The sequence below is a fragment of the Henckelia pumila genome, chromosome 2 (genome assembly GCF_033568475.1).
Source record: "Henckelia pumila isolate YLH828 chromosome 2, ASM3356847v2, whole genome shotgun sequence".
In the NCBI taxonomy this organism is placed as follows: domain Eukaryota; kingdom Viridiplantae; phylum Streptophyta; class Magnoliopsida; order Lamiales; family Gesneriaceae; genus Henckelia; species Henckelia pumila.
Window position 1 is genome coordinate 113,378,422 of NC_133121.1, and position 11,733 is coordinate 113,390,154.

The window sequence follows — 11,733 nt, forward strand, 5'->3', positions numbered from 1 at the left end:
GATGATTATGGTGGAGTGGGTTTAATATTTTCTTTGATATTGGGGCATTGCACAAAATGGCGTGCGTGTCATGGACTTTGGAAAAAGGACAATGGTCACATGGTTGACATGACTTAATCAACAGGGGAACTAAAAGAAATGAACCAACTAAAAGTCCTAAGAGAAGAACATAATCTAGAGGGATAAAATTTAGAGAAAATAAGGATGAAAGTACAAGTAGACAAGCAGGAATTAAAGCAAGTAAGGTAGGAGTTAGAAAATGAAAAGCGGCCATTGACGTTGGAGGAGGTCGAGATAGAAAATTGTTGGAATGTCATGAATGCCCATATCAAACGTAAGGAAATAGTACCACTCGAAGTTGAGAATACGCAAGATCATGTAGTTAACATTAAAAGGTTTTAATGAGAGAAAATTTTTAATGTTCTCACTTTTTTCAAAAAAATTTTGTTGTATTTATTCTTTATTAGTAAAAAAGTGAATTTTCCATCCAAAACTTGATTATTTTACAAAAAAAATAAATAGTTACTTTGGTGATATATATTGGTTTACAAATAATTAAATTCAATTAATATATAGATTGGGTGTATTAAATTGATGTCAAATTCATTAATTCTATGTGCTTAAAGCCAAGGAGAGAGGCCCACACTTTGGGAGGCCCATGGTCCATACAATAAAGTTTATAAATAGGAGATTCTTATTCAAATTAAAAGGGAGACTCTTAAACTCTCTCAATTTAATCTCTAAAAGCTTTTTAGTTTTTGTGAGTACATATTTTGAGGTGATAGCTGACTTGACCATCGGAGGGTTTTCATCGGGCATTCCCGGCACCTCTAATCTTATTTCGTGGCGTACTGGATTGAACACACAAAGAGAAATTTATCTATTAAAGCTACTGTTCACCCTGATTTACTGACCATGCGGAGACCCTTATTTAGAGCATAGGGAAAACATGTAGATGATTTGTGTTCATTAAAGTGTATAATTGGTATATCATGTCCATGTTTTAAACTTTCATTTACGAATAATGGTTTGAGAGTGAGAGGTGGAACTGGAACTGAAACTCAAACTCGAACTTCATTTCGAGCCGAAAACGAGCCAAAATATTTGAAATTATCGAACTTCGAATCGAGTTCAAATTAAAATATACATATATTGAGCCAAATTCGTGCCTTAAATTTTACCATTATTCGGATCGATTCGGTTCGTTGCACCCCTAATGATGACGCCCAGAAAAGAAATAAGTTCCTCCAGTAGTGTATTATGAAGGGAAAGGGAAAAAATGGAGGAAGTAGTAATATAGAGCCGATTTTAATGGCTATTGAATTGGGTTTAGCAAATCCTATGCACGAAGCAGTTTTACCAAACCGCCGCCGCCCAACAACCAAGAAAATCAGCTCTTTTATGTTAACTAAATCCTTTCTAAGTTGGATAGTGTCTCATACTTTACTCATTCCAATATGAAAATCAAGATAACATGGGGTTGCATGTTATTTGTCATAGACACTGTTTTTTCCCAGCACTCATTTGAATCATGTCGTTTCTCACTAAGGAATGGATTCCTTATCTGCACACAAAAATTACAACGTGCACCAGATTTACGCCATCAATTTATTTCATTCGTTGATATCGACGGGAACTTTATTGGGATCGCTGAAGATGCATCTTGAGGATAAAAAACAAAATGACAGTATTCAATTGGAATGATAGTTGGGTTATTGTTTTTTAAATTAGCTGCAAAAATGGCGATGATTATGGTGGAGTGGTTTAACATTGTCTTCGTTATTTTTACAATTGCAAAAATGCCGATGATTATGGTTGGGTTATTATTTTAATTTAATATTTAGTATAATAAATATATTATTCAAAGATTTAAAAAAAATTAATAAAAAATATTTATATTTCAATATTATTAATATTATTATTATTATTATTTTCGGGACGTGTTCGGGGATGAATTTTTAAAATTTTTAAAAATCCCAAACCCAATGTCATACCCAAAAAGCTCCCTCATACCCTCTTCATTTCAGTTTTTTTCCAGGGTCCCCCGAAGCAGTGGGAAAAATTGTCATCTCTATGTACATGATTCTTGTGTCTAATTTTCCATCTTGTCTATTTTTAGGATCTATTTTTCCACGAGATACTTTCATATACATGATGAGCCCTGAAAAAAAAAAGGTTCCTAACAGCGTACTTAGGATTGGAAAGGGAAAAAGGAGGAAGAAGAAATATAAAGCCAATTCCAATGGATATTGAATTGGGTTTAGCAAATCCTATGCATGAATCGGTTTTACCAAACCGTGGCCGCGGTCGCCCCCCAACAACTAGGAAAATAAACTTTTTTATGTTAGCAACATCCTTTCGAAGTTGGATATTGTCTCGATGTTTCCTCATTCCAACATATGAAAATAAAGATGACATGGGGTCGCATGCTTTTTTGGTCATAATCACTGTTTTTTCCTCAGCCCTCATATGGATCATACAATTTCTCACCAAGAAAGGGATTTCTAATCGGCAGAGAAACAATTAACACATGCACTGCATCTACGCCATAAATTTATTCCATTCGTTGCTATCGACGGGAACTTTAGTTGGATCGCCGAAGATGCATCTTGGGGATAACAAAACCGAATGTCTGTATGCAATTGGAATAATGGTTGGGTTATGATTTCTTCAAATTGGCTGCATAAATGCTGATGATTATGGTGGAGTGGGTTTAATATTTTCTTTGATATTGGGGCATTGCACAAAATGGTGTGCGTGTCATGGACTTTGGAAAAAGGACAATGGTCACATGGTTGACAGGACTTAATCAACAAGGAAACTAAAAGAAATGAACCAACTAAAATTCCTAAGAGAAGAACATAATCTAGAGGGATAAAATTTAGAGAAAATAAGGATGAAAGTACAAGTAGACAAGCAGGATTTAAAGCAAGTAAGGTAGGAGTTAGAAAATGAAAAGCGTCCGTTGACGGTGGAGGTGGTCGAGATAGAAAATAGTTGAAATGTCATGAATGCCCATATCAAACGTAAGGAAACAGTACCACTCAAAGTTGAGAATACGCAAGATCATGTAGTCAACATTAAAAGGTTTTAATGAGAGAAAATTTTTAATGTCCTCACTTTTTTTCGAAAATTTTTTGTTGTATTTATTCTTTATTAATAAAAAATTGAATTTTCCATCCAAAACTTGATTATTTTACAAAAAAATAAACAGTTACTTTGGTGATATTTATTGGTTTATAAATAATTAAATTCAATTAATATATAGAATGGGTGTATTAAATTGATGTCAAATTCATTAATTCCATGTGATTAAAGCCAAGGAGAGAGGCCCACACTTTGGGAGGCCCATGATCCATACAAGAAAGTTTATAAATAGGAGATTTTTATTCAAATTAAAAGGGAGACTCTTAAACTCTCTCAATTTAATCTCTAAAAGATTTTTAGTTTTTGTGAGTACATATTTTGAGGTGATAGCTGACTTGACCATCGGATGGTTTTCATCGGGCATCTCCGGCACCTCTAATCTTATTTCATGGCGTACTGGATTGAACACGCAAAGAGAAATTGATCTATTGAAGCTACTGTTCACCCTGATTTACTGACCATGCGGAGAACCTTATTTAGAGCATAGGGAAAACATGTAGATGATTTGTGTTCAGTAAAGTGTATAATTGGTATATCATGTCCATGTTTTAAACTTTCATTTACGATTAATGGTTTGAGAGTGATAGGTGGAACTGGAACTGGAACTGGAACTTCATTTCAATCCGAGATCGAGCCAAAATATTTAAAATTATCGAACTTCGAATCGAGTTCAAATTAAAATATACATATATTGAGCCGAATTCGTGCCTTAAAATTATACCATTATTCGGATCAATTCGGTTCGTTGCACCCCTAATGGTGACGCCCAGAAAAGAAATAAGTTCCTCCAGTAGTGTATTAGGAAAGGAAAGGGAAAAAATGGAGGAAGTAGTAATATAGAGCCGATTTTAATGGCTATTGAATTGGGTTTATCAAATCTTATGCCCGGAGCAGTTTTACCAAACCGCCGCCGCCGCCCAACAGCCAAGAAAATCAGCTATTTTATGTTAACTAAATCATTTCTAAGTTGGATAGTGTCTCATACTTTACTCATTCCAATATGAAAATCAAAATAACATGGGGTTGCATGTTATTTGTCATAGGCACTGTTTTTTCCCAGCACTCATATGAATCATGTCGTTTCTCACTAAGGAATGGATTCCTTATCTGCACAAAAAAATTACAACGTGCACCGGATATACGCCATCAATTTATTCTAGTCGTTGATATCGACGGGAACTTTATTGGGATCGCTGAAGATGCATCTTGATGATAAAAAACAAAATGGCGGTATGCAATTGGAATGATGGTTGGGTTATGGTTTCTTCAAATTAGCTGCAAAAATGCCGATGATTATGGTGGAGTGGTTTAACATTGTCTTCGTTATTTGTACAATTGCAAAAATTCCGATAATTATGGTTGGATTATTATTTTAATTTAATATTTAGTATAATTAATATATTATTTAAATATTTATAAAAAATCCCAAACCCAATGTCATCCCAAAAAATAATTATAATATTATTATTATAATTATTTTCGGGACGTGTTCGGGGATGAAGATAATATCCTCATACCTTCCCCAATATGTTTCAAATTTTTAAAAATCCCGAACCCAATGTCATACCCAAAAAATCTCCCTCATACCTCTTCATTTTGGTTTTCCTACAGGGTCCACCGAAGCAGTGGGGAAAATTTTCATCCCTATGTACATGATTCTTGTGTCTAATTTTCCATCTTGTCGATTTTTAGGATCTGTTTTTCCACGAGATACTTTCATATACATGATGAGCCCTAAAAAACAGCAGACTTAGGAATGGAAAGGGAAAAGGAGGAAGAAGAAATATAAAACCAATTCCAATGGATATTGAATTGGGTTTAGCAAATCCTACGAATGAATCGGTTTTACCATCCAAAATTTTGTTGTATTTATTCTTTATTAGTAAAAACCTTCATTTTCCATCCAAAACTTGATTATTTTACAAAAAAATAAATAGTTACTTTGGTGATATATATTGGTTTACAATTAATTGAATTCAATTAATATATAGATTGGGTGTATTAAATTGATTTCAAATTCATTAAGTCAATGTGCTTAAAGCCAAGGAGAGAGGCCCACACTTTGGAAGGCCCATGGTCCATACAATAAAGCTTATAAATAGGAGATTCTTATTCAAATTAAAAGGGAGACTCTTAAACTCTTTCAATTTAATCTCTAAAATCTTTTTAGTTTTTGTGATACATATTTCTAGGTGATAGCTGACTTGACCATCGGAGGATTTTCATCGGGCATCCCCGACACCTCTAATCTTATTTCGTGGCGTACTAGATTGAACACACAAAGAGAAATTGATCTATTAAAGCTACTGTTCACCCTGATCTACTAACCATGTGGAGACACTAAATAATGACCCTTATTTAGAGCATAGAAAAAAAAAGTAGATGATTTGTGTTCATTAAAGTGTATAATTGGTATATCATGTCCAGGTTTTAAACTTTCATTTACGATTAATGGTTTGAGAGTGATAGGTGGAACTGGAAGAGTTCTTATTTTTGGGCCGCAGATTAGGATATGTAAGCTGGTTAGCCCAGAATACATGTATATGATTCTTGTTTGTCTAATTTTCCATCTTGTCAATTTGCGGGATCCGTTTATCCCCAAGGTGTTTTCATATACATGATGACTAGGGGTGCAAACAAATCGAACTTGTTTGTGAGATTTTCGAACCGACTCAATAAATATTTTATTTGTATTCAAACTTATCAACCTCGAGAAGAGCTTGGTCCAAAATTATTTTGTTCGATAGTTCGCGAGCCTTAATATTTAATTAATATAATATAATATAATTATATAATAAATATATATACATTTCGAACATTTTTGAAGATTTTGAGCTTTTTGAACCACAATATCCGAGCAATAGTTCACAAATAGGTTCGAATATTTCGAGCCGAACTCGAACTCGAACTTAATTTCGAGCCGAGCTCGAGACAAAATATTTGAAATTATCGAACTTCGAATCGAGTTCAAATTAAAATATACATATATTGAACCGAATTCGTGCCTTAAAATTTTACCATTATTCGGATCGATTCGGTTTGTTGCACCCCTAATGATGACGCCCAGGAATGAAATAAGTTCCTCCAGTAGTGTATGAGGAAGGGAAAGGGAAAAAATGGAGGAAGTAGTAATATAGAACCGATTTTAATGGCTATTGAATTGGGTTTAGCAAATCCTATGCACGAAGCAGTTTTACCAAACCGTCGCCGCCGCCCAACAACCAAGAAAATCAGCTCTTTTATGTTAACTAAATACTTTCTAAGTTGGATAGTGTCTCATACTTTACTCATTCTAATATGAAAATCAAGATAACATGGGGTTGCATGTTATTTGTCAAAGGCACTGTTTTTTCCCAGCACTCATATGAATCATGCAGTTTCTCACTAAGGAATGGATTCCTTATTTGCACAAAAAAATTACAACGTGCACCGGATATATGCAATCAATTTATTCTAGTAGTTAATATCGACGGGAACTTTATTGGGATCGCTGAAGATGCATCTTGAGGATAAAAAACCAAATGACGGTATGCAATTGGAATGATGGTTGGGTTATGGTTTCATCAAATTAGCTGCAAAAATGCCGATGATTATGGTGAAGGGGTTTAACATTGTCTTCGTTATTTGTACAATTACAAAAATGCTGATAATTATGGTTGGATTATTATTTTAATTTAATATTTAGTATAATTAATATATTATTTAAATATTTATAAAAATTTAATAAAAAATCTTTATATTTCAATATTATTAATATTATTATTATAATTATTTTCGGGACGTCTTCGGGGATGAAGATAACATCCTCATACCTGCCCCAATATGTTTCAAATTTTTAAAAATCCCGAACCCAATGTCATACCCAAAAAAGCTCCCTCATACCTCTTCATTTTGGTTTTCCTACAGGGTCCCCCGAAGCAGTGGGGAAAATTTTCATCCCTATGTACATGATTCTTGTGTCTAATTTTCCATCTTGTCGATTTTTAGGATCTGATTTTCCGCGATATACTTTCATATACATGATGATCCCTGAAAAAAAAAAGTTCCTAACAGTAGACTTAGGAATGGAAAGGGAAAAAGGATGAAGAATAAATATAAAGCCAATTCCAATGGATATTGAATTGGGTTTAGCAAATCCTACGTATGAATCGGTTTTACCAAACCGTCGCTGCGGTCGCCGCCCAACAACTAGGAAAATCAACTCTTTTATGTTAGTGACATCCTTTCGAAGTTGGATATTGTCTCTTTGTTTTCTCATTTCAACATATGAAAATCAAGATAACATGGGGTTGCATGTTTTTTTGGTCATAGTCACTGTTTTTTTCTCAGCCCACATATGGATCATACAATTTTCACCAAGAAAGGGATTCCTTATCGGCCAAGAAACAATTACCACATGCACTGCATCTATGCCATAAATTTATTCCATTCGTTGCTATCGACGGGAAATTTATTTGGATCGCCAAAGATGAATCTTGGGGATAACAAAACCGAATGTCCGTATGCAATTGGAATGATGGTTGGGTTATGATTTCTTAAAATTGGCTGCATAAATGCTGATGATTATGGTGGAGTGGGTTTAATATTTTCTTTGATATTGGGGCATTGCACAAAACGGTGTCCGTGTCATGGACTTTGGAAAAAGGACAATGGTCACATTGTTGACATGACTTAATCAATAGGGGAACTAAAAGAAATGAACCAACTAAAAGTCCTAAGAGAAGAACATAATCTAGAGGGATAAAATTTAGAGAAAATAAGGATGAAATTACAAGTAGACAAGCAAGAATTAAAGCAAGTAAGGTAGGAGTTAGAAAATGAAACGCGGTCGTTGACGTTGGAGGTGGCCGAGATAGAAAATAGTTGTAATGTCATGAATTCACATATCAAACGTAAGGAAACAATACCACTCGAAGTTGAGAATACGCAAGATCATGTAGTCAACATTAAAAGGTTTTAATGAGAGAAAATTTTTAATGTTCTCACTTTTTTCGAAAAATTTTTGTTGTATTTATTCTTTATTAGTAAAACACTGCATTTTCCATCCAAAACTTGATTATTTTACAAAAAAATAAATAGTTACTTTGGTGATATATATTGGTTTACAAATAATTAAATTCAATTAATATATAGATTGGGTGTATTAAATTGATGTCAAATTCATTAAGTCCATGTGCTTAAAGCCAAGGAGAGAGGCGCACACTTTGGAAGGCCCATGGTCCATACAAAAAAGTTTATAAATATGAGATTCTTATTCAAATTAAAAGGGAGACTCTTAAACTCTCTCAATTTAATCTCTAAAAGTTTTTTAGTTTTTGTGAGTACATATTTTGAGGTGATAGCTGACTTGACCATCGAAGGGTTTTCATTGGACATCCCCGACACCTCTAATCTTATTTTGTGGCATACTGTATTGAACACACAAAGAGAAATTGATCTATTAAAGCTATTGTTCACCCTGATCTACTGACCATGCGGAGATCCTTATTTAGAGCATAGAGAAAACATGTAGATGATTTGTGTTTATTAAAGTTTATAATTGGTATATCATGTCCATGTTTTAAACTTTCATTTACGATTAATAGTTTGAGAGTGATAGGTGGAACTGAAAGAGTTCTTATTTTTGGGCCGCATATTAGGATATGTAAGCTGGTTAGCCCAGAATACATGTATATGATTCTTGTTTGTCTAATTTTCCATCTTGTCAATTTGCGGGATCCGTTTTTCCCCCAAGGTGTTTTCATATGCATGATGACTAGGGGTGCAAACAAATCGAACTTGTTTGTGAGATTTTCGAACCGACTCAATAAATATTTGATTCGTATTCGAACTTATCAACCTCGAGAAGAGCTCGGACCAAAATTATTTTGTTCGATAGTTTGCGAATAGTTCGCGAGCCTTAATATTTAATTAATATAATATAATATAATTATATTATAATTATATATACATTTCGAACAATTTTGAAGAATTCGAGCTTTTGAACCACAATATCCGAGCAATAGTTCACAAATAGATTCGAATATTTCGAGCCGAATTCGAACTCGAACTTAATTTCGAGCCTAGCTCGAGCCAAAATATTTGAAATTATCAAACTTCGAATCAATTCAAATTAAAATATACATATATTTACCCGAATTCGTGCCTTAAAATTTTACCATTATTCGAATCGATTCGGTTCGTTGCACCCCTAATGATGATGCCCAAAAAAGAAATAAGTTCCTCCAGTAGTGTATTAGGAAGGTAAAGGGGAAAAATGGAGGAAGTAGTAATATAGAGCCGATTCTAATGGCTATTGAATTGGGTTTAGCAAATCCTATGCAAGAAGAAGTTTTACCAAACCGTCGCCGCCGCCCAACAACCAAGAAAATCAGATCTTTTATGTTAATTAAATTCTTTCTAAGTTGGATAGATTCTCTTACTTTCCTCATTCCAATGTGAAAATCAAGATAACATGGAGTTGCATGTTATTTGTCATAGAAACTGTTTTTGCCCAGCACTCACATGAATAATGCAGTTTCTCACTAAGGAATGGATTCCTTATCTGCACAAAAAAATTACCACGTGCACCTGATCTACGCCATCAATTTATTCCAGTCGTTGATATCGACGGGAACTTTATTGGGATCGCTAAAGATGCATCTTGAGGATAAAAAAACCAAATGGCGGTATGCAATTGGAATGATGGTTGGGTTATGGTTTTTTCAAATTAGCTGCAAAAATTCCGATGATTATGGTGGAGTGGTTTAACATTGTCTTCGTTATTTGTGCAATTGCAAAAATTCCGATGATTATGGTTGGGTTATAAATTTAATTTAATATTTAGTATAACTAATATATTATTCAAATATTTAATAAAATTTAATAAAAAAACATTTATATTTTAATATTATTAATATTATTATTATTATTATTATTTTCGGACGTGTTCAGGGATGAAGATAACATCCTCATACCTGCCTCAATATGTTTCAAATTTTTAAAAATCCCAAACCCAATGTCATACCCAAAAAATCTCCTTCATACCCTCTTAATTTCGGTTTTCCTCCAGGGTCCACGAAGCAGTGGGGAAAGTTGTTGTAACGCCCGGGATTAATTGAATTAATCCGAGAATTATTTAATTTTAATTCGAGTATATTTAATTTGGAAATATTTAGAGTTTTGATTTAAATTCTAATATTCTTAAATTATTTAGGATTGAAATTGAATTAAAAAGATTTGGCGAGGACCGATTTGCAAATAAGCAAGAATTGAGGGGCCAAAGTGCAATTTTCAAATTTTACTTGGACACTTGGCTTGAATATGTAGTGAACGTGTATACACATGTTTTATCATCAATTATGATCAGAATTATCATCTTTCTCAATAGCCAAAACCGAGACCTTCAATTCTTTGTCCAAATTTGATCTTCTAAATTCGATAACTTTTGCTCCGGTTGTCCGATTTCAATTCCGAAGATAGTTCTGAAATCCTTGCAAGAAGGGCTATCTATTGATGTAAGTATTGATGGGATTTAGCATGTTTCGAAATTATGTTTTTGGGCAGAAATCAGAATTGGTCATGGTGTTGTGTTCTTGAGCTTCTATGTTGATTATATTGACGGTAGATTGAAGAACGAGCATCGTTTGCTTTCTATATAAATGTCCAGCCATTATTTCAAAATTCTTACCATCTGATTATGTTGGTATATGTTATATTATTGTTGATATGGTATGGTGATGAAGTTGATATGAATGTTAGAATTGATAGAAGTTAGTTTCGGTTACCGAGTTTTTACCGTTACTCCGCCGGTTTAGAATTTGAAACTGTTTTGATGGCTTATGATGGAATTGTGGATGAAATGAGTTCTTTCTGATGTTATGAGTTATTTTTTCTGTGTTTTCAGTTTTGAAAACAGGGGGATCGAACTCGAACCTTCAACTTCGAACCGGGATCGAATGGGGCCAAGATTTATGAAGTTGAGCCTTGAAAATCAAGTAGTGTTTGAGCAGATTTTTTATACAAGGTTATGTTGTATGGCTTGACCAGATTTGGGAGAAGATTTTGATAGCCTTGAAGAGCTTGAAACCAAGACAAGAAAGGTATAAACCAACATCGAACCACGGGATATATAACTCGAGTTAGATTGACTTGAGTTTCCCTAAACCACATACTTATTTGTTTCTTGTTGGAATTGATTTATTTTCAAGTCCATAGATATATGTTCTTGATTGTTTAATTGATAGATGAATTGTATGAGATAGATGATGGCATAGATAGATAAGTTGTGGGGACCCGGGTTGCTAATTTTATCTTAGGGCAATTTACTAGAATTAACAATTAATCAAGTACATAAAGGATATAAAGAACCAAGAGCTAAAAAAAAAAATTTTTTTTTTTTAAAAGCTACAGTGTCTCGCTCGATCGGCGAAAGTTGCCCGATCGAGCGAGCTCAAACTAGAAGCTCTCGGGTCCAGGGATTCTTGGCCTCGCTCGATCGGTGAATTTCTACCGATCGAGCGGGCAACAAACTCGATTTCTCTGCCTTGAAAAATAAGGGCCTCGCTCGATCGGTGAATTTCTACCGATCGAGCGGGCTACATTTTC